Source organism: Trachurus japonicus, chromosome 3 (assembly GCF_045865225.1).
Source record: "Trachurus japonicus isolate A0001 chromosome 3, Traja_1.0".
Classification (NCBI taxonomy): domain Eukaryota; kingdom Metazoa; phylum Chordata; class Actinopteri; order Carangiformes; family Carangidae; genus Trachurus; species Trachurus japonicus.
This window is the reverse complement of record NC_140909.1, coordinates 21,888,644-21,905,001: the sequence shown is the minus strand read 5'-3', so window position 1 is coordinate 21,905,001 and position 16,358 is coordinate 21,888,644. Positions and strand designations below refer to the sequence as shown.

Sequence of the window (16,358 nt, the reverse complement as noted above, 5' to 3'; positions counted from 1 at the left end):
GGCTGCAACTGTGATGTTCCTTCCTTACCTCAAGGGCATGTCAGCAGCTGTTAAGGACATTGATTTTGCAAATGCAGTGCACCCAAAAATATCTGAAAAGTTTGAAATCTTTTCTCTTCATGAAAAAAATCTTTTGTTGATGTCCTGTGTTGTTGTCTGTTCTTTAGCTCAATCAGTGATTAAGTGTCATAAACAGACTATAAGGTTTCATTACTCTATGCACAGCACGGTTTGTAGGTCTGGCACCATTTTCAAATGGCAAAACAATAGTTTAATTTCGCTTTTTTTTTGCCAATTCGTTTGAGATTGTAATGCAAGTCAAGTGAGAAAGTCAAGCTTAGTCATACTTCAGTGAGAAACACGTGGGCCTTAACCATCAGCCTTTTCAGAACAAGCCACCCATTCCTCACCTTCTCCCCTTCCTCACTTTCACATGGTCACTTCTGTTTCTGCGGTTTGAGTCACACTTGCTTAAAGGAAACTGATTCAGTGTACTTCATCATCAGTGGATGATACTGCTCCACTGGTTACTCAGAATTCACGAGGGGGTGTAAGATTACAACATACTTCCAGAACTTCCTCTTTAGTGAACCTACTATGCAACATCATCCCACCTGAGTAGACCTTTGTAATCTAAAAGTAAAGCTTGTAGTTGATCAGGTGCCAAGTGTGTTTTCGGATGTTTTCCCGCTACTTATATGTGTAATGGACAATTAACAAAATATTATTGATAAAAAATAAATTATTCAGTGCCATTAGTAGACAAAACATAAGAAAATGAAGATGATACTGCATTTCTATTTTTTCTATAATATATTCAGCAGACACATTCAAACGGCTGATAAGAGACACACACAATTAATCTGTTTTTCTAAACACTACGGGACAGAAAGACTGCAAAGGGATCTCACAACACAACACACCCCAACCTTTAGCTAGTCAAGCCTTTCAGGCTAATGTGTTAGTAAATATTGTCTATAATGTTTCTCAAAACCTGATGAATGAAGGACGGATATTTTTAAGTTTTATTTTGTTATCTAGGAGCTCCTGACTGCATATATATCATGCCGTTTCCTTATCAGCCTGTAGTCTATTTTGGTTTATGTTTTGCTGTTACCATCAGCCCACAGATGTATATAGGGGGCGTAGAGAGGGAGGAGGAGTTCAACCAGACAGTAAATCAAACCAAACAAAAACAATGAGCTAAAAGGGGCTACAACCACAGAGATGTTAATTCTGTGAGTGTGTTCATGAGGGCAGGAGACGTTCACTCCCAGGAGTGACTTCTTTCATATCATAAAACATATCCCTTGATGCAGGTTTAATATCTATCCCACAGACGGCCTTGAGTCCATTTTCTCTGGTCGGCCTCATGACCCTACAGTAGAGTGGGTGTGACAGTTCATCTGGCCATACGCCTTCTCTTGGCCAGCAGCAATAATTTAGAGAGCCCTCGTGGGGAATTCTGAAATAGCTACATCTGTAGGTCATTTATATCTACAATTCCTGATACCGAAAACTGCAGAAATGGTTGCACTGAATACAATGATTCCTGTATCACAAAAGGGCTGAAGTATTTTCTCAGAGGTAAACAAGTTCCAGGCAATTTACTGCAACAAGATATTTTGGTGCTGTGGAAAAGGCTTGTGCTTGTAGGTCAAGTTACAGTGTACAAGTCATATAATGGTAAAATCTTGTACCTTTTCTCAAGCAATGAAAGAAAAAAAGAAAAGAAAAAACACATAATCCCACAATGAAAGTCTTGTTTTGAGGAAAGTCCAGTTTTGATTACACTAAACACATGCCAGTATTACATTAGACCTTTGGTTAACTTTAGTGAGGAATGGCCCAGAGTGAAACTCAACATCAGGAGATAATTGGCCCAAACTCTGTAGCAACTCACACCATCAAACATGCCTTCATAACATCACAATTAACGAAACAAGAAAAGAACTATTTAATTCAGGAAAAGACCTTGTATCTCCGTTTCCTTCGCTGGTTACAGAAGCACCTTGAGAAATCACATTCTCTAAGCTCAACCTACAGCTACCCGACACTTGCTTATAGAGATTGCACAACCCATTAACTCCACCTAAAACACTGGGTGCAGCCAGCCTTCAGCTGAGCTCCTTAGAGTCTTCATTATGGCAGAAACTGCCTTTGAACTGCTACTAAAACTGAATTTTCTTCCTCTGCTGCAGGAGGGCCACAAAGAAGCACGACATCAGCCACGTTCAAGTGCACAGCCGTCACAAATGGACCAATAAATCAAGAGACAAAAGCCCCTCAATGCTGGGATAGGAGTGGTAATGCGCCGAGTCAGGGATGTGAATGGACCTGTTATGGCTTCCACAGGTCCCCTGGCTATCAAAATAAGCCATAATAGCCATGTGACTGCAGCGTGAGTGGGAGGATGAATAGGATTAGCTTCGCAACTCATTAATCGGACTGTCTCCCACACCCTTCCCCATGATCAGCTGAGGTTGAGGATTCCCCAACAGAGCCACATGCAAAGGACTGTCTATGACTACATTTCATTAATCAATATCAGACTATTTTCTCACAGCTCTGTCTGGAAATGTGCTGCTTTTGTCTGTGACGAGTTCTCTCTCGGGAAAAAAGAGATCCTAACCAGCTTGCCATCACACACGATTCAGTGGCTCCCTGTGGAGAGAGGTGCATTCAACAACGGTAAATGTCACAGTCAAGTAAACACCAGTTTGGGTCCAATACAAGCCACAGGAGCATCTTGACTGTGATCACTGAATCAGGTGCCTTTTTAACAGGCCTGAGTGCATTCTGGCACAACTTAAAGGTACCATGTGGAGTCTTCTTGTAAACAGAAAAAGTTATGTTTACATTCAGAGTTACTTGCCAAAATGCATTGTGTGTATCTGGCATCAAAAATATGTGTTTAATATATTTATTTCCTTATAAAACTATTGCAAAGCCAGACTTGTGGAAATATGCGGTTGTTTTGTTCATACAGTTTTAATTGGAGCTTGGAGAACCTTTTTTGAAATCCTTCACTTCAAAGAGAATTCACTACAGATCACATTCAAACCTAAAGAAGTGGTGGTAGGAGCACTAGACAGTGGGTGGATCAGAGGTGACTAGAGGCCCATGATGGCATCAACATAATCTCTTCTGTCAGTACCACTCCCTCAGATGCTTCCTGCAGGAACATCTGAGTCGTCCTGTCCAAAGGCCACAACTCTTCAAACTACTCAAACAAACGCACATGTTAGGTGCAGGTCAAGGTTCGAGTATTAGCTCCTGGGAAAATGCTTCAAGAGACAAAGTCATTATGGCTCCATGATCCAAACAGTGCCAACGTCACTCCACCCTACAACCATGGTCTACGTGTTGTTCCCAGTGCGGCAATGCTCTTCAAGTCATTATCACACCTTAGTTTGGTCATCTGCTAGCTAATCTTATCATTGAACTGGCGTCATTACGGGGAAATTAAGTTCAGAACGACATATGTTCAGTCCATCTTTGCTGAACCACTGTAAACCAAGAATCTGTGAAATGGTGCACCTGATTGAAATGCTTCCAGTGATGCTTAATTTTAATAGTTGTATCTACTTTTATGCCACACCATGTGTCTTAAGATGAGTTTGTCCTTCGGAGAACAATGAACTCTGGCAACCAACCATGGTATCAGTGTTGCATCGCAAATGAAAGTCAGCAGACAGGAGCTTATAGGAGCCACACACCAGTAAGTGCCATCCAGTTCTCGACAAGGTATAAAAAAAGATCAAATAATAATGCTTTATCTCAACAACTCCTAGGTTTTAATCTTCACATCTGCTGCTGAAAAAGACTATAGGATTTATCCAACCTCTTCTAGACAAATAATCCCCCACACAAAGTGTAAGCCGGAGAAATCTGGTCAAATGTCTAGCCTGTAGAATCATGAAATAAAATAGGTAATATCACTTGGACACAATCAACATTAGTGTTTCATCACCTCAAAGCTTCATACTTTAGTCTTTCTAGGCCACAGACCTCCGATTGGCCATTACTTGAAGAATGTCAGGGAGATCCATGTTAACCTGCGGCTGTTCCTTGATGGTGTTTATTGAAATTTGGCAGTGCATAGAGAGCTGTAGTCGAGGAAATGGAGACATCTGTAAAGAGCGGCATGAAGCCCAATATAGATCTGGGGTGTCAACCAACACCAGGACTCCATGATGACAACAGAGTCTTAAGTGTCTGGGAGCAACGGGACTGAGTTTGTACCCCACGTATTCCCCTTTCCCTCTTATATAAACTACATACCTGGGATATTTTTGAGCCAGTTTTGGTCTATTTTTAGATTTTACCAGTTCAGTCATTCATATAATAAAACATCACTTTGTCTTGAGAGAACCTCCACCTGGGACCATGCAAGTCTTTCAAATGTTTGTTGTGTTTCAATGTCAATTTGAGCCACTATTGCTTTAGATGTAAGACCTCACGGCACTCTAAGGAGCTTTGGATAAAAACCTCTGCCACCACATGGCAGATAAGTGTGCCAGGGAAAGCTTTCAGGCTGATTTAAATGGTTTAAATCCAAGTGAGAGACATGGGATCATATGAAATGTCCAACAGTCCTCTGATCCTCACCCTTACTCCTCTTAACCAGCTCTTATTCTGTTATTATCCACCTGTCTAGGTCATACCTTACACTTTTTATGAGAACTGTAAGTGCTTGAGCTAGGGCTGCACACTGAATAAAAGTTCCCATTTTAAAGTTTGGGTAAAATAAAAGACAGAATGAATCTGGACATTTTAGGCCAAATATCCACATATTTAATTTAAAATGTGAATAACATTACAGTCATAATGCAAGACTTTTAAAACTCTTGATGACTAAACCTGTCAAACTCATGACAAGCTGGCACATAGGCTCTCTATGAATACATTAGGTTTGGCTATCAAAGTCTTCAAATGTGGGACACCGGGGGAGGACTGAGGTTCTTTGTGGCTCAGAGTGGTTTGATCTTTAACTCAGATATTTGTTTAACGTCTCGTGTTTTCTCCCCTGGTCAACCACTAGTTACTGACAGACCACTAGAACATGACGTACAGCGCCTGCACTCACCCACAGCACAAAAACTCCGGAGAGACAAAGTGCGTCTGCTTTGTGTTGAACCCTCATCTGATTCTTTTTACGGTTCACTATCAGCACCACTCTTCTGGGGCACAGCTAAATTAGTCCGGCCTACGTCACATTCTTAACAACGCCACCACAGTAACTTGGACACACCATGTTGACTACCGTTTAGATAGTCACGGCTGTTTGATTTAATCAAACCAAGGTATTGTCTCTATGGACAGATATGAGGCTTTCGTGGTGACGCGACCTCACCAGGCCACACAAAAGCTGCCTCTGTGCTGGAACGGTACACAAACGCTGGCTGACAACACGAGGCCGAGGGATGAAAGGTCCCTTTAGTGTTTGGTGACAGTTATTACCCTCTCCACTGAAACCAAATACCTGTGGGCCCAGATAGCATTATCTTATTGTGAGGCACACACTGGGGGCCGGCCTGTAATCAGGGCCTGAGCCTTGATCAGCGCTCCTCCCCAGGTTTGATGCCACCCCTCCCCCCGTTTCCACCACCATGAGGTGCTCTGTGGTCACTTTAAAGGAATAGCTCACCTTTTTCTTTTTTTTGCAGAACATTAGATTAGAAGTTTGATACCATTTGCACATCTCTCCAACAAATATGACGCTTTGACCAGCAGCCCGATAACTCAGGGTATCATGTTATCCTCACAGCAAGATTGGAAATAGGAGGGAAAAAAAATATATTAAGCTGAGATCAGACAAAAAACATGGTGTGAAAACAGCAGCTTGTAGTCATCTGTGTTAAAAGCCAGCGTTAATAGATCCACGCGTTTACCGCACCTATGACAACAACTGAAAACCATGGAAACATACAATTCCACCAAAACCGGCTTCCGGTTTTGACCATAGATCACGTTCAAAAACTTGTGGATAGAACTGTAGGTGACTTGTTCTGTTGACATTGCTAAACTAGCAGTTTCCCTAAGCTAAACTTGCCGACGGACATACAGTACTATCGGTATCAATGTTCTCATTTAACTCATGACAAGATAGTGAATAAGCGGATTTCACAAAATGATGGGCTCTTCCTTTAAGCAAATGTGAGCATGGTGACCTCTTGAGAAACATAGGCATGGGCTGATATTTCACATGAAGATTTAAGGGTGTTATGGCTATCTGATGAAATATTAATATTTAAAGATTCAGGATGGCCCAGATAGCTGCAGTGGCATATCAGATCCACTTTATACTTTTGCCTGTGTTTAACATATTGCTTTATCAACAGGGCTGATCTGAGTTGTTTGATTGCAGCTGCACTTCGCAACTGATCTGTGACAGAATGGTGATGTGCAAGAACTAGATGGGTAATGTGGATTTTACCTTATTTGGTGAGAGAGAACACTGTTACAGGCTCTTTCGAAATGATCAATATAACATTTGACTTTCAGCTATCCTGCTGCTCTTGCTCATTGACCAAACAATTGTGAAATAACAGCCTAACATTGAAAAGAAGACAAAACAGATCAGGAGCAAAGAAAATGCAGAGAGACAGGATGACAACAGAGTTTTAGAAAAGGAAAGTGGCTGTTAGTCCCATCTGGGAAGTAAGAGGTTTAGCCTGAGCAATGCTAACCTCAGTCTCACAGCAGACCTGATCAGATTAATATTACTCCCCGACTGCAGTAAGAGCTGATGTGTATAGTTAAAGCCACATCACTTCCCTTAACAAATCAACGTCATCACACTAGTCTATAGCAGGAGGAATAAAGCTATGTATATAGGTATGTCCACAACTTTGTTGGTGACCACATAGTGGTTTTGTGGTGAGTAGTTGTGTAATACTCGTACTTGAATTGCAGCTCTTCTAAGTGAGGCTGGGAAATGCAAGTCTGGTCAATCAGAAACTCCAAATGCCCCACAAAATACACACATGTAAGTGTGTGTTTGCCCTGCAGCACAATGGTGACTTCTCCAGGGTCTTTCCAATGAGTTATACTACAACCAGATGACACATAATAGTCAGTCTACTCCGTTTCTTAAGAATCGCTTCAAAAGTGGTTATGACTCTGAGACATGTGACACTAAGACCACTGCAGTGGTTTGAGGAACAGAATTGAAAGTGATGTGCATGAATTGCTCACTTCCCCCACTGATGTCCTGTTTATGTAATAGGGAGCTCAGCCCACAGAATGGATGAATGGGTGAAGTTATAACTGAGATTAATAATTGCAATCTGGATAGATTCTGAAGTCGCCCACCTATGGATTAATGAATTAAGACTGTTCTGACACAGTTGGATAATGGGAAATGTAGGCCCCAGCAATTTTGGTCCTTGGGATACTTTGTGACTGGACTGCTACTTTGATTTTGCATTTCTTCACTCTCCATACTATGTTGGTGTGGAAGACTTACTTTGAAACACCCCTTCAAAAGTGAGAACAATGTGCTCTAATGTAGTGTATCATCATAAAGTTTCTGCTTTTATTTCAATGTCTTACATTCAAGTCCCATATCTCATATTGAGTACATCTGCTACAGGGATAAAATATTGCATGTAATATTGCATTTCAGAGCCCAATTACAACTTAATTTAACAGATGTCTCAGGTGTTGTTATTGAATCCTTTAAGTGTTATCACTGAGGCAGACGTTGCTAAGCCCAGTAGTTGCATCACACTCAGACTTTGCCCTGAGGAATATCATCAAAACAAAAACAAGGAAGAAAACAGTTCAACCTCAGTGTGCAACTTCATACATAATGCTTTCCTTTCATTAACATCACCACCTTACAAACTAAAAGCTATGATTATTTAACTGTTCGAACTCTTGTCACCTCAAACTACAGGCCAACTTTATCAGCAATGACCCCAGCTAACAAACCACACATGAAGGCATTAATGAGAAACCTTACCCACAGTCTATTTGATGACAATGGCAGCAAGCGGACCCCTTCAAGTGCACATTAAATTCATCTTGAGCCCATCAGAGAGAGCAGGTGTGTTTATACTAGACAGGTATCCTCGGAGCGGGCATGTGAGCTCTCACTGCACTGATTACACTGAGCTAAATATGGCTTTGTGCTAACACAGACAGTAGGCAGATCAAAGCCTTGATGTCAGAGGGGATAGGCGGAGCTTGCAGGCCACAGGTCAGGTGTCTGCTGCAACTGCAATGGTGCAACTCCAACTATCCTGTCCCTGCTCTTTGACCATCTTCTAGGACATGTAGCAGACCGTAGCATGGGGAGATTCACGTTACAACTATCTCCTGTGGCCAACGATAATGTTTTGGTGCTGATGGAATTGTCAATGAAACAGCTGCTCAATCCCAACTACTGAATGATGGGGAAGCTCATGGGATATTGGGAATGGTTGCCATGTTTGCAGTAAAAACTGCAACACCACACTATAAAACCACTAAGAAAAAAACTGTCCTGAATTCAATTTTTTTTTTAATTAATGTACAAATTGATTGTCCACAATTAGTCAACGATAAATCAATTTTCATAAAAATCATTTGCAAAAGCTTTGATGACCCTACGACAATTCATTGGGTAACTTTTCAAGCATAATGTCACAAAAAAAGATAGTTCTGGTTTGGTATCAGACCCTCCCCATGTTTTTACGTGTGCATCACATCTAAAAAAGAGGCAAACACAGAATCCCTAAATCACACACTGCATGTGGCATGAATGAGACACCAATAAGCGGTAAAGTAATCCTTTACAATCAAGGTAAAAATTGTAATGGTTGATCTTGATCTTGCACTTACATAATAGTAAACAGAACCTGTTGTGGTTGCGACAAGTGGTCAGACAAAACAAAGCATTTGATGAAGTCACCTTGGACCGTTTTTTATGTTTTATAGACTAAAATCTCTTAATCCCTTAATCTTAAGAAACAATTTAGCAAATTAATCTGTACCAGAGCCAATCTTTACCTGCTGCCTTAATCAGCATCTTAGCTTACTTAGCATAAAAACTAAGTACTCATTAAGATGAATGTAAGCAGTGCTTAAATGGTGGGGTTAATTTGAACAGATTTACATACTGGGTGTTTTACTGACCTATTGTTATCTTAAAATGTTTGAAATACCACAGGAGTTTGTAAAAAAAAATCTCCTGTGTTCGTTTCATAGCAACAGGATGGAGGAGCCCTGGTGGTTAGGGAGTCTGAAAATGTCTTCCAAACAGAAATTAAAGCAGAAGTAAGTGGTCCGGTCGTTTTCGCTAATGCTGCGTTCCAGGCAGGCTTTTGAAATCGTAAATGCAGCTTCAAGTCACAACTTACGACTTTGTAGCGTTTCAGGCAACCCACTCGTGTTTTTCCGACCTGTTTTACGGGTGAAAGTCACTATAACGGCCACTCGTAACTTCCGACCGGTGAACTCGTACCAGATCGAACTGGTACCACTTCACGGTCGGAAAAATACGAGTTTCCTTGAACGCACCATAACAGTCCTCGTCCCTACGTCACCACATTCACGGCGTCCCTTAGCTGCACACACAGCCCTGCATGCCGTTCTCTCTCCTCATTGGATAAAAACTAGAGGATACGATAAATGTTTTCTCCTCGGCTCAGAGCAGAGCAGAGGGACTGACAGACCCGTGTTTCGGTCCAAACACTCTATGTAAGTGATTGCTGTCGGAAGATATAACTATTTAAGACTTATATTAACACAAATATATCACTTACTTCTGCTTTAATATTACTGCAGTTTTTTTCTGTCCCTTTTTCAAAATTTGCTGAAAAATGTCAAATGCTGTCAATTTCCTTTGATGCGCGCAGCATTTACACATTACATTAGGAAAGCTTTGGATCACCAGAGGCACAGTTTGATCATTTCCAGAAGAAAAGAAAACTACTACTCCAGGCCATAGAGTTTGGACGAGCTACAGAGATGGCTGCTGTTTTGGAACAGGGAGTGTGTGGCTGCTGTTTGGCATGCTGAGAGGATTCCAGCAATTCCTGTCTTAACAAAAACTAAGTCAAGGCTTTATTGTAAATATCAGGAGGGAATTCAGCAGTCACCCTCCCAGGCATACAAAACCCATCCCTGAGACAGCACTACATCATGCACTCATACCTGTAAGACTTCCTCTAATGCTTCCATTCAACACTAAATACTGTGTAATTACAAGGCTGACACTGCGTGTATCCTCCATCATCATTAAATTAGGGGGTTTGTGAAGATGAGAAATTGCCTGGGTTCAACATGGAGCCAGCAGAATCCTCATGGTAATTTACAGTACTCTAAATGGGAGGCCAACTCCTCTTTCATTTGTCTCTTGTACTGGAGGTAAATACATATTTCTGCCTGGGACGGCCTCACAAGTGAGCCTATGGTTTTCAGGGAGACACGTCAAGCGCAGACTAATAAGCTTTTGTTTAGTGGAGGCATAGTGTAGACATTCCCTCCTGACAGTCTCAGCCTTATGAAGAAAAATGTAACTGTAGATGAATGTTTACTGTTTTGTGGAGTGTTGGCAATCTAACAACAAAAAATGCAGTTTGGTCTATTGTTGCACTCGCTCACTCTGGTTAATAGCATCAGCTATATCAAGAGAGGCACTGATAACTTATTGTGATATGTATTTGCATATGTAGCTTGTTGTTACAAATCACTATATCCAATGACTGATCTGAAATGATACCCAACCTGACAACATGTTAGCCCACAGCAAAATTTGGTAAATAAGCTTATTCGCTTTCTGTCTGAGAAGATTGATGCTACAGCTTAGGTTTAGCATCGCTTATCTTAGCATTAAGACTGAAGATGGGGAAATGCCCCCATTTCCAATTTTCTGGGAGGTATGTGTTGGACAAATGCCTGGCTCTGGGCACTTACTCCCCATGGTCACAAATGGTCGCTTGGCAACAGCTACCAGACAAAAAACAAAAAAGGTCTGGCACATAACACCTCATAAAACAGTCATTTGAGCTTCTGAACCGTACAGATATAGAGGCTATCTCTAGGTGTTTTTTGCCAAACAGAGTTTCTTGCTGGAAGTGGATGGTGGTGATTGTCACTTGACAAGAGCTTTGGCAATTGTTGTGTTTAGAGTGCAGGAGGTTATAATACGCCCTGTGAGCAGCACTACCATGTGTTCAGGACAGATTGGAGGCCAGTCCCTATCAAAAAGTGACAAGTAGAGGTAAATACATGATAGAGACAAGAGTTATCATTGACGCTGTTGACCACCTCTGGAGTCAGCTCTTGGCAAGAAGTTTGATGCTGTACTCCAATGTTGTCTAGACTGGTGAGTACACAGCTGTTGTTGATGCTAACACTGGCTCCTTCAAACAAACAAAATATAATCAGTCAAACAACTGCTTGTTGGTTGTGGCCTTATAGTTAATGAACAGATATGAAAAGATTGTGGACCCTCTCATCGTAATTGCAGCCAGAGATTGAATAAGCATAGGCTATATTCCCCAATGATAAAGACAGTATGGGTAATAGATAGCAGCATTTACTTTGTTAGCATTAAAAAGTAAATCCACTACAAATGAAATGCTCATTTAAATTATTGTGTGAAAATGAAACCAAACTTAGGTTAACCCATAAGGACCCACGGTGACACGGGTGTCACACCGCCTTCAAGTGTCCTGGAAAGCCCCTTACACATATTTATGTTGAACTTTTAATTCATAAAGTCCCTAAGTGACATCTACTCAACATCCTGGTGCAGTCACATGACTATCTGTGAATCTCTCTATCCATGACAACATTTCCAAGATGGTGGCCAGCAGAGTTGGCACATTTCACAGAGGCAGCTACTTTTAAAAAGCTTGCTTTCTGTCAATAAAATAAGCCACCACCCATTTCACAATGCAAATCCTTTTATAACATGTCCCTTGTTGTATTTAACCTGTTCTGACCTCATTTTTTGAAGAAACTCATATAAAACAACTTAAGAAAATATTGCTGTGACATATACGTCACATCGGGCCTTAGCCTTAAAAAAGTCAGGAAAAATACCATGTGACGCCTATGTCACAATGAGAAAAATGGGAAAGAACTGCTCAATTAAATTAGGTGATTCAGGTATTTTGAATTAATATACTCTATGTTGTTCAATTTAAAACATAATTTAAAAATGTTAACATAAAAATAATGTCAAATTCAATCAATATTTAATAAAATGATATATCAGTCCGGAAATTGAACCACAGATTTAGCAGAGACACTCTTCTCAGTAAATGAACAAGATTTTAGTATCCCATGCTGGTCCCATATTAATGTAATTATGCTTTTTTGCTGTATTTTTTGTAACAAAATAGGATACAGTGTTCAGGATGTACTGACGATCATCAGACGTGCAATAGATGTTGTATACAGAACAACAAATACAGCAAAGAAGAATGAGAGTTTACATAAGAAAATATTAGGAAACAAATAAGAAAAGTTAACACAGTCAAACAGTCATGAACCAGGTTTGAGACAAGGGTTCTGGACTGCTGTACTGATGGGAGAGAGGGTCTCATGTGGTGCATTGTGAGAGAAGGACGTTTACCCAGCTCAGTTCTGACGAATGGAATATGACCCAACTATCAGTTCTGTGAGTGGGTACCAATGTTTTGTGATTTCATAGTTAACAGAGATGATAAATAAGGAGACAATAACTGTGACAGGGCTTTAAAAATGGATAAAAACCAATGCTGTTTTCCCCGTACTGTCAGAAATGACCAGCCGACATTTTGATCAAGAGTGCCGTGATGACTATTATATGAATCATTGGAAATGAAATGTAAGGCTGAGTGGTAAACAGCATCCAGGGGAATCAAAGTGGAACTAGCAGCTCTTCCATAGATGTCATCTCCATAGTCTAAAACAGAGAAAAAATAGTGTCTCCAATTTTTTTCCTGTGGTGAGTATGGAAACGGTGCTTATTTCTGTATAGAAAGCCAAGTATTGTTCTTAGTTTAGCAATGAGGGTGGTGATATGGTGCTTAAAATTAAGACAACTGTCCATCCAGATGCCAAGGTATTTGTAGTTGGAAAGAAAATTGTGGTTGCACAGCTTTTAAGGCTTCAGTAACTGGTTAAAGCCTTCAATATGAGGCAATATTCGCATTTCTATAGTGTTTGCCCTTTTTTGTTGTGAAACTTGTCTTAAAAAGGTGTTAATAGTAACCAGCAAATTTATAATTTTGATATATGTTATGGAAATGCAAATAAAAGGTCAAATTTGTGTTACAGAGCAAAAGAAAATGTTAAGCCCATTTATTTTCAAGTGAAAATTTAAGATACCAAAAATGCCCGATGTGACATATATGCAACATTCCAGATCTCTGACAATAGGTGGCGCTATTTCAAAAAAAACTTCAAAAATGTGTTCCATGCATTCCACTTGGTCTGTGTTTCACCCCACTTAATTTTCCTTCAAGGATAAATGGGTCTGGGTTCTTATGGGTTAATAAAGGATGCACTGTGAACAAGTGTCTTATTTTGTGGCAAAGATTTAAACATGTGCAGGAAGGTGGCAAAAAAAGGAACTGAAAGCATTGCTCTGTTTAAGTGTGTGGTGTAAGTACAATAACGTTATTTTGTCCTTAAAATCAATGAATTGTGATTTTAAAAAAAACATGATCTTACTAGGAATAATTGTGATTATCATGGTGTGGATCAAAATGTGGCAGAGTTTCAGTGAAGCTCAGACAGATTTCCACAGACACATAAAAGTTAAAAATTATCAAAGTAGTTAAAGTTATACTATAAATCTGACACACCTTGAAGAGGTTACCGGAAAGAGTCACAACAGGTGCATTTCCTTCTTCCCTGCAGAATATAATACTTTATGGACAATAAACCCCTACATTCAAAAGGCAGTGACTCAGATTAACAGGCCAATCCCACAGTGAAAAGCATCCATATGGAGACAATGAAAAAGTAGATGACTAAACACCAGAGCCCTTTGAGTCAGTACTGACTGTAACACGTCTCTGTAATGACAGCACATGCTTGTCACAAATTGTGTGAGGAGTCAATACCGGTGATTATGAGGCTCACGCCACAATGCTAGAGGTGTGTGACTACAACTGTGTCCAGTCTCATCCATCCTCTCTGAAAACAAATGATGAAAAAAGAAGGTATAAAAACAACTTGTGTAAACCTGTATTTCCAGCTGCTCTTCATTGTTAGTTTATTCTTCTCAAGGAATTAAATACAAAACATGAGTCCAGTCTAGATATCCAGTATGGTGTGAGTTAGTGTGGGTATTAAGATAGCGTTAAGCAGGATTGCTTTTAATATTAGCATCAGTTTTAAGGGCAAAAGTTAATTTTTGAAAGACTAGGGGAAAAAAGTGTTTGGTATTACAATTGTAACTAATAGTACCCTCTAGTTCCTGATGGGGTATCCTCACTGGATCAGTTTCCAAGCTGTGACAGAGTGAGATTAGTCCAATAAGTGAAAATGATGAGGCTGATGATGTGACATCTGAGCAATGCACACTATGAGTCTACAACAACATGGTAAACCAGAGGGCAGCATGTTTGTGCTCCTGGTTAAGTGGGTGAGGTCAAGCGAGTGTAAATGAATTAGTAGGCTACAGTTCTGCCTTTACATGTGTGAGGACTCTCCCACAGGCTGAAAAAATAAACTATGAAGTTAAATCAAACTTGCGTAACCAGACTTCTTTGATGACAAAAAATAGTCCCATGGGGATCAGAAGTGCTTCCCAAAAGGGATTTTATAATGGTCTTATTGTGCTTGCTGGGAGTTTTATTTGGGACACTGTCAGTGTATTTCTTTATTGGACACTAAAGAATGGGCAGTCTTTGTCAACACATCTATCACTTTTGTTGCTGAAAGCAGTTTTGCAGCACATCATTAGTTAGAATATTTACTGATAATAAGCACCAGTTCACCAGATTACTTGTGACATCCTGCTGAAAAAAAATAATAGTTTGGCAGAGTTAATAGGCTACACAGTATGTAGGCTACTTCCTTCTAAACTAATTAGCCTACTATCCCATGTAGGCTATTATGTTTTTTACATCTCATTTAATCGATCAAGTGTTTTTTTGTTTTGTTTTGTTTTGTTTTTTTAAATCCCACAACGAATATTTTTAATCACTTTTAGGTATTCTTTCTGAAGTTAGAATAATTTGTTTTACATACAGAGCTTATATTGTGCCTGCTGCTTTTGTTTAGTATCAGTTTACAAGAGTATGGGAGGACTGGGTTCACAGAAACGTGAGAAGTTCCCACATTGGCCCTACAGGCTGTGGATGAGGATGTCATGGCTACCAAGCAACAAGTTAAAACCCAGCTCCCATCTCAGCCATTAAACAGCTCCCCTCGGTTTTTAACACCACCGTGTCCAACAAAGTAGGAGCCCATTCATAATATATCAGCCTACAGTGAACAGCGGGCGACATTGTAAATGACTCCTCTTACCTTAAGCAAATGAAGCTCGGCGTGAAGAAGCAGCAGCTTTTGGACGCATAATAATCCTCCTGGTGGGTCGACTCTTGCGTGTCTAAAGCTGGGCCGAAGTCCTTTTTTAAAATATATAAAGTTGTGTACCGTAGAGTGAAATGGACGAGCAGCGGCGTGGTTTCCTACCAAAGTGTCCTCGGTGAGAAGCAGGAGGTCTGCGTGCACTTTCTTACAGTTGTTAGTGTTTCCCAGGACAACTCAGTGGGAGGAGCTTGCAGGAGGTGCTATTATAAGCTCCATCTGCACTGGGCTTTCTGCAGGAGTTAAGTTTCACACCAGGGCAAGTACGTCTCCTGCCGTGGGGTAGGCCGAGGTTACATTAGTGGACTTTTTCTTATTATTTTTAAATGCGTCATTAGTGAAGTGGTGACTTTTCAGGGGCTGCACCCGAACAACAGGGTGATACTTCTAAAATTATGAGAACTTCCTGTTTGAACTTTTCACAATAAAAGCTTCGCTGATGCGGGATATTCAAAGACGGTTTATAAACTTTGGGATATTGGCTAAAATGTGAGTAGTTATAGTAAGTTGAACTTATTATAAAAGGCGTTTTTTCTGACCCATTTGTTCTTAAACCAATGTTGTCATTTTACGGCTATGTACAACGATAATAAATACATAAATACAAATAAAAATAGGTAACTTCAAATCTGAGTTTCTGCAACTTACAGTCGTTTTGAAGCATTTGAAGAGCTTATTAGATTTTTTTGTGTTGACAGGCGCTAAACTTTTATTACAATTACACATGCAGTAGTTTGGCTCAAAAACAAGAACGCAAACGCCATGTTTTAACTTTTAAGTGTACTTTTATTTTGAATTTAAACATCCGTCCACAAACGTCCAACTAACTTGCG

At 40.2% G+C, this 16,358-nt stretch overlaps 1 protein-coding gene across 17 annotated transcripts in view; it reads right to left on the bottom strand.

The window, feature by feature from the left end:
• The window catches only part of akap13a (A-kinase anchoring protein 13a), a 112,226-nt gene extending 96,522 nt beyond the window's left edge, over positions 1 to 15,704 (bottom strand). For 12 of the 17 annotated variants that reach the window (XM_085766684.1, XM_085766711.1, XM_085766767.1 and 9 more), the window contains exon 1: positions 7,970 to 8,140. The gene's annotated coding sequence lies outside the window, so the exon portion shown is untranslated. Of the gene's footprint in view, positions 1 to 7,969; positions 8,141 to 15,462 lie in introns of those variants that run through there. The other 5 variants (XM_085766756.1, XM_085766810.1, XM_085766703.1 and 2 more) reach the window with 3 other exon arrangements.
• Between the last annotated feature and the right edge of the window lie 654 nt (positions 15,705 to 16,358).